Source organism: Macrobrachium nipponense, chromosome 6 (genome assembly GCF_015104395.2).
Source record: "Macrobrachium nipponense isolate FS-2020 chromosome 6, ASM1510439v2, whole genome shotgun sequence".
NCBI classification, from domain to species: Eukaryota; Metazoa; Arthropoda; class Malacostraca; order Decapoda; family Palaemonidae; genus Macrobrachium; species Macrobrachium nipponense.
Window position 1 is genome coordinate 90,550,841 of NC_061108.1, and position 7,902 is coordinate 90,558,742.

Here is a 7,902-nt window from a genome sequence, read left to right on the forward strand (position 1 = left end):
TGCCTTTTTACCCCAAATTATTTTAGTTCCATGTCAGAAAACAAGGAATGGTAGGGAGGAACATAGAGGATTATAGATAAATGTAAAGAATATTATCACAGAACACTGTTGTAGCTTTTAAGTTTTTCCATCATTCCCCAAAGATCTATTACAGTTTTATAAGGAATGTTAAAAGTTTAACTTTATTTACAATATATTCTGTTAAAAGCTTGAATTGGCAGTAATTATGCTCGTCATTACTTCCATTCTCTGGCCATAGTATTCTGTTCGATCTACTTTTCTACTAAGAGGTAAAGATAAAGTAAAGTACAAAATTTACATATTTACCAAAACTTACTTCCCTGGGAAAATTGAATCGAACTTTTCTTTGAGTTTACTGTTTACTTCCTCCCAACCATCACCCCTTCTCCTCGGCCCTGAATTTTATCACTTGAAGAAGTTTAACATTATACGATAAAAGATTCGTTCCTTCAAAGACCCAGTATCGCAAAGTTATAAATTCATTTCCTCGAAGAGCCAAGTATCACGGGGTTTTACCTTTGTGCTTTTCCTCCGCTGTCACTCGTAAGGGAATTTCTCTTCCTCATTTGGTGTCCATCTCAAGTCAGGCTTGGCCTCTCCCTTCTTTTAGTAGCTGCTTGACAACGATGCATGCTAATAAAGTACTCTGATAGCAACTATAAGTGTCAAATGCCAAGAACTATTTATTCGTGAATTAGCATTTCTAGAACCCAGGAAACAATTATGAAATGTCAAAAACAGCAACGTTTTACTGACTAAAAGTGAGGACTTTTATTCAAAGTTCCTCTTTCATGTATTTCCCTGTCATCACGGATCCTTGACTTTTTGGGGGCGGAGGTGGGGTGGCTCTTCAGAAAAAGTCATGAATTGTGATATTAATCATATTTAGGGACGACAAATCTTTAGGTCAAAGAGGAGAGTACTTTGTCCAGTCGAGGTCTATGTATATACTGTAATACGAGTTTGTTTAAAGAATTTACCTAATATGAATTATTTTTTATCTACATCAACTAGTAAGCGAAGCTGCCTCATAAAAGACATAATTAAATTAAATTAGCTATACAGTTAATGTCATTAAGGATATAAATATATCTGTATGTTTCTGTTAAACTGGGGAAATACACACACACACATATATTCATATATTTATATATACGGGTTAATATAGTATATATATATATATATATAGTATATATATATATATATATATATAATAGAGGATGAGAGAGAGAGAGAGAGACGAGAGAGAGAGAGAGAGAGGTAGATTTTATATATATATATATATTTATATATATATATATATAGATATATATATATATATATATATATATATATTTACGTATGAGACGGCCACGTTGTGACCCAAATACGTAAATGAAAATATTATATGGAAATGCAAGGTAACTAGATTTTAACTTACCTTAAAAAAGGGGGGTTTTAGTATAATTATTTTTAGAGAAAAAGGTCGCCAGAAAACTTAGCTAATTACTTTATATACATTTATTTACAAGAGGCCGTTGAATGGCCTAGAGAAAGTAAATGCAGCTTGTCCGCACGGGGACCAATATTATCTCTTACAAAGGGATAGCTGGCTAAAATAAGATTCACGTAAATGCTGGCTTTCAAAATTATTCATATTATCTTGCGGTAATGCAGCACTTGCGGGCGCGAAGACTTGGACACGTGACTCAGCAAATCTGGAAAAAATCCATTTAGACACAAAGTAAAAAGGAAGACTTCTTGCACAAGTTACGGTTATTCCGTTTTCTCTAACACACTGGGGAAAAGGAACTCTAGTGTTTAATTGAGGTATGCACTGAAGACTTAAGCTTTACCAAGTCACAAGGGGAAGCATATGGCCCGATGAGGACAAGGGGTTTTTGATGTAAAAGTGATACAAGGGAAATTTGAAAATGAAATCAACAAGAGTCGTCTTAGAGAAAAAGAGCTTGAACATGGGTCATGCTATGAAGATGGTCCCACCAGCGTTTGGACAAAGGGCTGACTTCCCGTCAGAGGAGGAGAGAATGTGCGTCCGCCTTGCTTTAGGTCTAGCTTCAACTGAGAGAGAGGCTGGGTGTCTTGGAAACGCAGGGATTTCACACACAGCATTGGGCATTACCTGGAAAGTCAAAACAACAACCAGCAAATTTGGAAGGAAAAAGGTCTTATGGTAGGAGTCCCTAAAACCCATATCGAGGCCTAGCTAATCCCGTGACTTTCCCGTCTTACCTTAAGATTCAGCCTGACCGGAAATTCTTTTTCGCCCGTCCTACCGCGTGTTCTCCCCCAAAATCAGCTGATTTAGGAGAAAACATGGCTGCTCTTTTAGGCTAACTAAAATCTAGGAATTCTGGGTAGACGAGAAGGGCAATAAACGTAATAATATATATATATATTGTTACGAAGTGCCAAGTATCTGGTTACCATTCATCAATTATTACCTCACCAAAAGCAAGACACCTGAACCCTCATAACAGGTACTAAACGACTGAATACTCTAAAGGCAACAGTGATCCCTTAACACTTACCAGTATTGCAGAAAATCAGACTAAGTTCATCAAAACAGGTGTGAGGTAATCTTGTAAGTAATTAAATTAATCAAAGGGCATCACTCCATCAACAACTTTAAAAGTCTAAGTATTTCCCTGATTTCAGAAGTCTAAGTCACTTCAAGTAAATTGAAGGAAACCAAATCACTTACCACTCTATGTTTCTACCTATCATCAATATAATCAAATGCAAATATACTGGTTAGAAATGAAATACTTATAAAAATTTTAAATACAAAAATGTATTATTAAATTCAAAATTTATAAGTAAAATTCACAATATCAGGGAAAATTACTGTTACTTGAAAACAAAGTAAAGTTTAATTAATTCTTGAATCAAATTAAGTAAAATTAAATCAAAATTAATTTATCACAAAATTCAAGAAAATTAATTCAATTGAAATTCAAAAGTGTTAGGCAATAATTGGAAATTTGAAATTAATTCACAAGTGCTAAGCAATAATAAATGCAAATCAATTCACAAGTATTAAATTTAATTAAATGTGCAATGATTAAGCAATGAAAATAACTAAGTCAATTAAATTGTGAATGCAAATGAAAATATAAAATAAAAAGGCACACTTCAATAAGAAAATGAACAAGTGCACAAACAATGGAACAAACACAAAACGCAAAAATACGCAATGTGTAAACGTGTAAATCTTTTTCACTCAAAACATTGAAACCATCAGTTTTTACCAAACCACAGTTCCTATCCGTTATTAGTTATTAGTTAACCACAGTTCCTATCCGTTATTAGTTATTAGTTGCAACTAATAAAAATATAACACACTTTACCTTGGTATACCAACTTCTTTCTTTCTTGCTGCACCTTGTATCAAACTTTCACAAAAACCAGGTGCCATTACAAAACAATGTTTGTTCAGATTCCACAAAAACACTAAATAACACTAAATAAACTCTAAGAAATATCAAATATGAAATCTCAAGTTACGAGTGACCAGTTTACGTTACGTTACTTTAAGATCAAAAGTGCTATGCGATGGAGAGAGAGAGAGATGTCTGAACGCCTTGCGGTCCTAAAATATAATGAAATCTTCTTTCCTTGCGGATACTGGACTGAGGAGATGACACAAAACGTTTTTGGCACAAATGCTTCCAGAAGCTTCGAAATATTTTGCAACTTCACATAAAAAATGTGTAATCGTGCACGTGGCTTTGACAAAGACATACACGTATGAGTCGATTCTGGTAAAAAAAGACACATTTTTTGTCTCGATCGACTGAAGCAGAAAGGTCTTATCACATACGATGACAGATTCCCAAAACATGAAGATTTGAGCTCACTTATCAAACGCGTTGACAGAATTAGGAAAGCAAACGGATCTCGCAGACCCTTCAATCTCAAAGAGTTGACATAATAAGGAAACAACTCGTAGTTTCGAACGGACAAAGAAAATCTCTCTCTTTTTACATTCTACGTCATATATATATAATCTTTTACAATATGTAATGCAAAATCTGAACAGACATATAAAACATCCTATCTCTAAACTATCTACGAATCTGAAAAAATGTTGCACAATTCTACATGACATTTCAAAGAGGGGAAATATGCATTTTGAAAGTAGTAATTTATATAATATATATATATATATATATATATATATATATATATATATATATATATATATATATATATGTATATGAACATATGTGTGTATGTATTTCCCCAGTTTAACAGAAACATACAGAGATATTTATATCCTTAATGGCATTAAATGAATAGCTAATTTAATTTATTTATGCCTTTTATGAGGCAGCTTCGCTTACAAGTTGATAAAAATTAATTCATATTAAGTAAATTCTTTAAACAACCCCGTATTACAGAATATGCATAGACCTCGACTGGACAAAGTACTCTCCTCGTTGACCTAAAGATTTGTCGTCCCTAAATATGATTAATATCCCAATTCACGACTTTTTCTGAAGAGCCACCCCTCATCCGCCCCAAAAAGTCAGGGATCCGTGATGACAGGGAAACACAACACACACACACACACACACACACACACACATATATATATTATTATATATATATATATATATATATATATATATATATATATATATATACGTATATATATACATATATATATATATATTATATATATATTAGTATATATATATATATATATATATATATATATATATATATACAGAGAGAGAGAGAGAGAGAGAGATAATTGAATGATTACTTTTTACCAGGTACATTTGTAATTGTAATAGCCACAATGCCCTCTTAACTTCTTGAAACCTTCATTACAAAGCCTTAGATCCAAGTGCAAGAAATCTAAAGCAATTATGATGTCCGGTAATAGGCTTTTATCCTTCTCGTGGTCAGGTCGGCAACATGACCTCGTGGTGAATATGGGACGCGGGTTCATTTCCCGACACCGGATATCGTCAGAACTGCACATTAAACATAATTCCAAGTTCTACACACTATTTTCTTTTTTTTTTTTTTTTTTTTTTTGCATAACCAACAACCCGTGACTTCAACCTATCCTAGATGCAGCAGAGACGATATTACTCAGAACGATCTGATGATACCAAGAAAAGTAATAATTTGTTACTTTTTACTTTCAACTGTCCGGTTAGGCCGCTCAATAATGCTCTAAAATGCATAATTGACGGCGCCAAGAATATTACCACTTTGATAAGTATCATGAAATGGAGAGGACAAATGGGTTTTAAAGCGAGCTCTCTAAGATGCCATCGAATCTACCGATGATCAGAGATATCCCATGTGACGAGTTTGCTGTCGTTCATGAACTAAACCTTTCCAGAATGCAGTTATTCTGGTCATTTATATGTGAGTGAGTGAGTGAGGGAGCATACAAGATTGCATACAAGTACATGAATTAATAGAAAACAAATACAAAATAAGCTTAAGTGAATGTGAATCACATTATAAAAATCAAACCAAGATAATGCGGGGTTATTTCAACTCAGTGGGAGAAGAGTAGGAAATACAACACAGAATACAGTTCTTTTCCATTATGCTGTTACGTTATTTACTTAAGCGGAAATTAAAACAAATATAATTAAAGTTTCTTTACTGCAAATATCAAAAGAAAACTACAGAGTGAAAGAGAGAGTTAAAGTGATAGAGAGAGAGAGAGAGAGAGAGAGAGAGAGAGAGAGAGAGAGAGAGAGAGAGAGGTCATGGATCACCGTCACATCCTTCCAGGCTTTGATAACTCAGGATGAAACTTCAGGAAAACTTTGATGTTCGCTAGACATGAGTTGTCCCTTTCTGAATGATCAGAAGTGCTCTATGAAATAACTTTTCTGAAATTATCAAAAGCAGTTTTCTATGAAATGTCTACATATAAACTGTTTGACACTGTTAAGAGCAAAGCACGTGGGAAATATTAGCATATTTAATATTATATATATATATATATATCCATATATATATAGATATATATATATATATATATATACATATATATTAATATTATATATATATATATATATATATATATATAAATATATATATATATATATAAGTATTATCTATATATATATTGCTAATTTTTCTTCTGTTGTTTCAAAGACATTATGTTCTATACGCTTTACTGGAAATTCTGTTATAGGGCATAACAGTATGACGAGTATTGCAAAGAAACCTTCAGAAATGTCGGATATAGTTGTAATATATGTTTTAAATGTTTATAGAAGTTAATGTCTTCGTAACTGTTAGATAAAAACAAACACGAGGAACACTCCATTTCCAGTGACATTTAACTTATGTTGATGCTAATGAGCCAAATTAGTTTTTAGTGTCAGTGACATAAGAAAAATCTGAAAAATCTCTATACAAGCTAGACCATTATGGGGTTGGGGCTCGAGATTAACAGATATTTTTCTCTTTACTTTTACTTTATCATTCAGCATTTTCAAGCGCTTTCTGTTTCGACGCTCATAATCAAAAAGAATATTGTAATATTTGCTTTTTACCAGGATGAGTCAGATAGCATTCTACAAAATAAAAAGGTACACGGTAAGAAAGATGCATGCATAATTAAGAAATTTGGATCAATCAAAAAACAAAATTAATAAGTCCAAATATCAAAATTCACAAGACTAAATATTGTTGTAAATTAATGACTTATTACCCCACAAGACAAAGTAATGAGACTAGATTACAATAAACTAATTTGTATTTTGCTATATTATTTCACAGGCTATGGAAATTTTGCCTCAGCCAATCCATTGATTTGTAAATATTATAGTGGCTCTATATTACAATACGTATAGACACATGTTGATAAATTTGCAAAGCATGTAGCAGATAAATTATTTATAAAAGTAAAAATCATTCGAAGCTGGTGCATTTTACCTACTTTGACTACTTATTAACATGTTATCAGGAGGTTTGCTAGTGATGTGTTTCAGCCCTATTGAAAATTTGGATGCTCGCCTTATAAATAAATTTTAGATTTTTGAGATTATTAGCATTAATTAATTCTTTTTTTGTGTGTGTGATTGATTGGTTTCCTTAACTCTAAGGTATTTGTTGTTTACATTTATATTTTCTTGGTTTCCAGAGACCAATTCTCCTCAGGGGCTCATGATGGAAATAACAGGTTCATCTCTGCTAAGATTCTTTGAGAGGCCTCGTGCGATACCAGTGCCCCGTTTTTAACTCATATCCTCTGCTGGTCGTCTGGAAAAGATACAAATGGATCTCATTTCATGGAAGTGTTTTTGGACATCCGAATATTTCCAAGTCAAGAAAGAAAGTAGCGAAAGGCCAAGTACGGTATCAGCAATCTTTGGCATTATGAATCTTAATAAAACGACATGGAAAACAGGAATTATGTAAGTATGCGAATACATACATGTAAGTACGTACGTATGCACACACACATAATATATATATATTATATATATATATAGATATATATATATATGTGTGTGTGTGTGTGTGCGTATGTGTGTGTGTGTGTGCATAAAGCTACAAATGTCCTTTAATATCCAATTCGCTCTACCTCGGAACTAATATATTTTCATATATGTTAACCGAAGGGGAATTTTTTACTTGATAATAATTTCGTCCTCTCTTGGATTCGAACCATCGCACAGAGGAGAAATCAGGACTTCAGTGAAGTTACTGACCAGGCCAACAAGTACCGATTCCGACCTTACAAATCACTGCCGAAGTCATGTATTTGTAATTAGAATCGATTTCCACTCACCTCTACCATGTTAACCAAAGCGTACGTTTGCCGAGCGTAGTCATTTTATGAATTTTCATCACATCACCGTGATTCATATGTATGCATTAAAATACAAAATT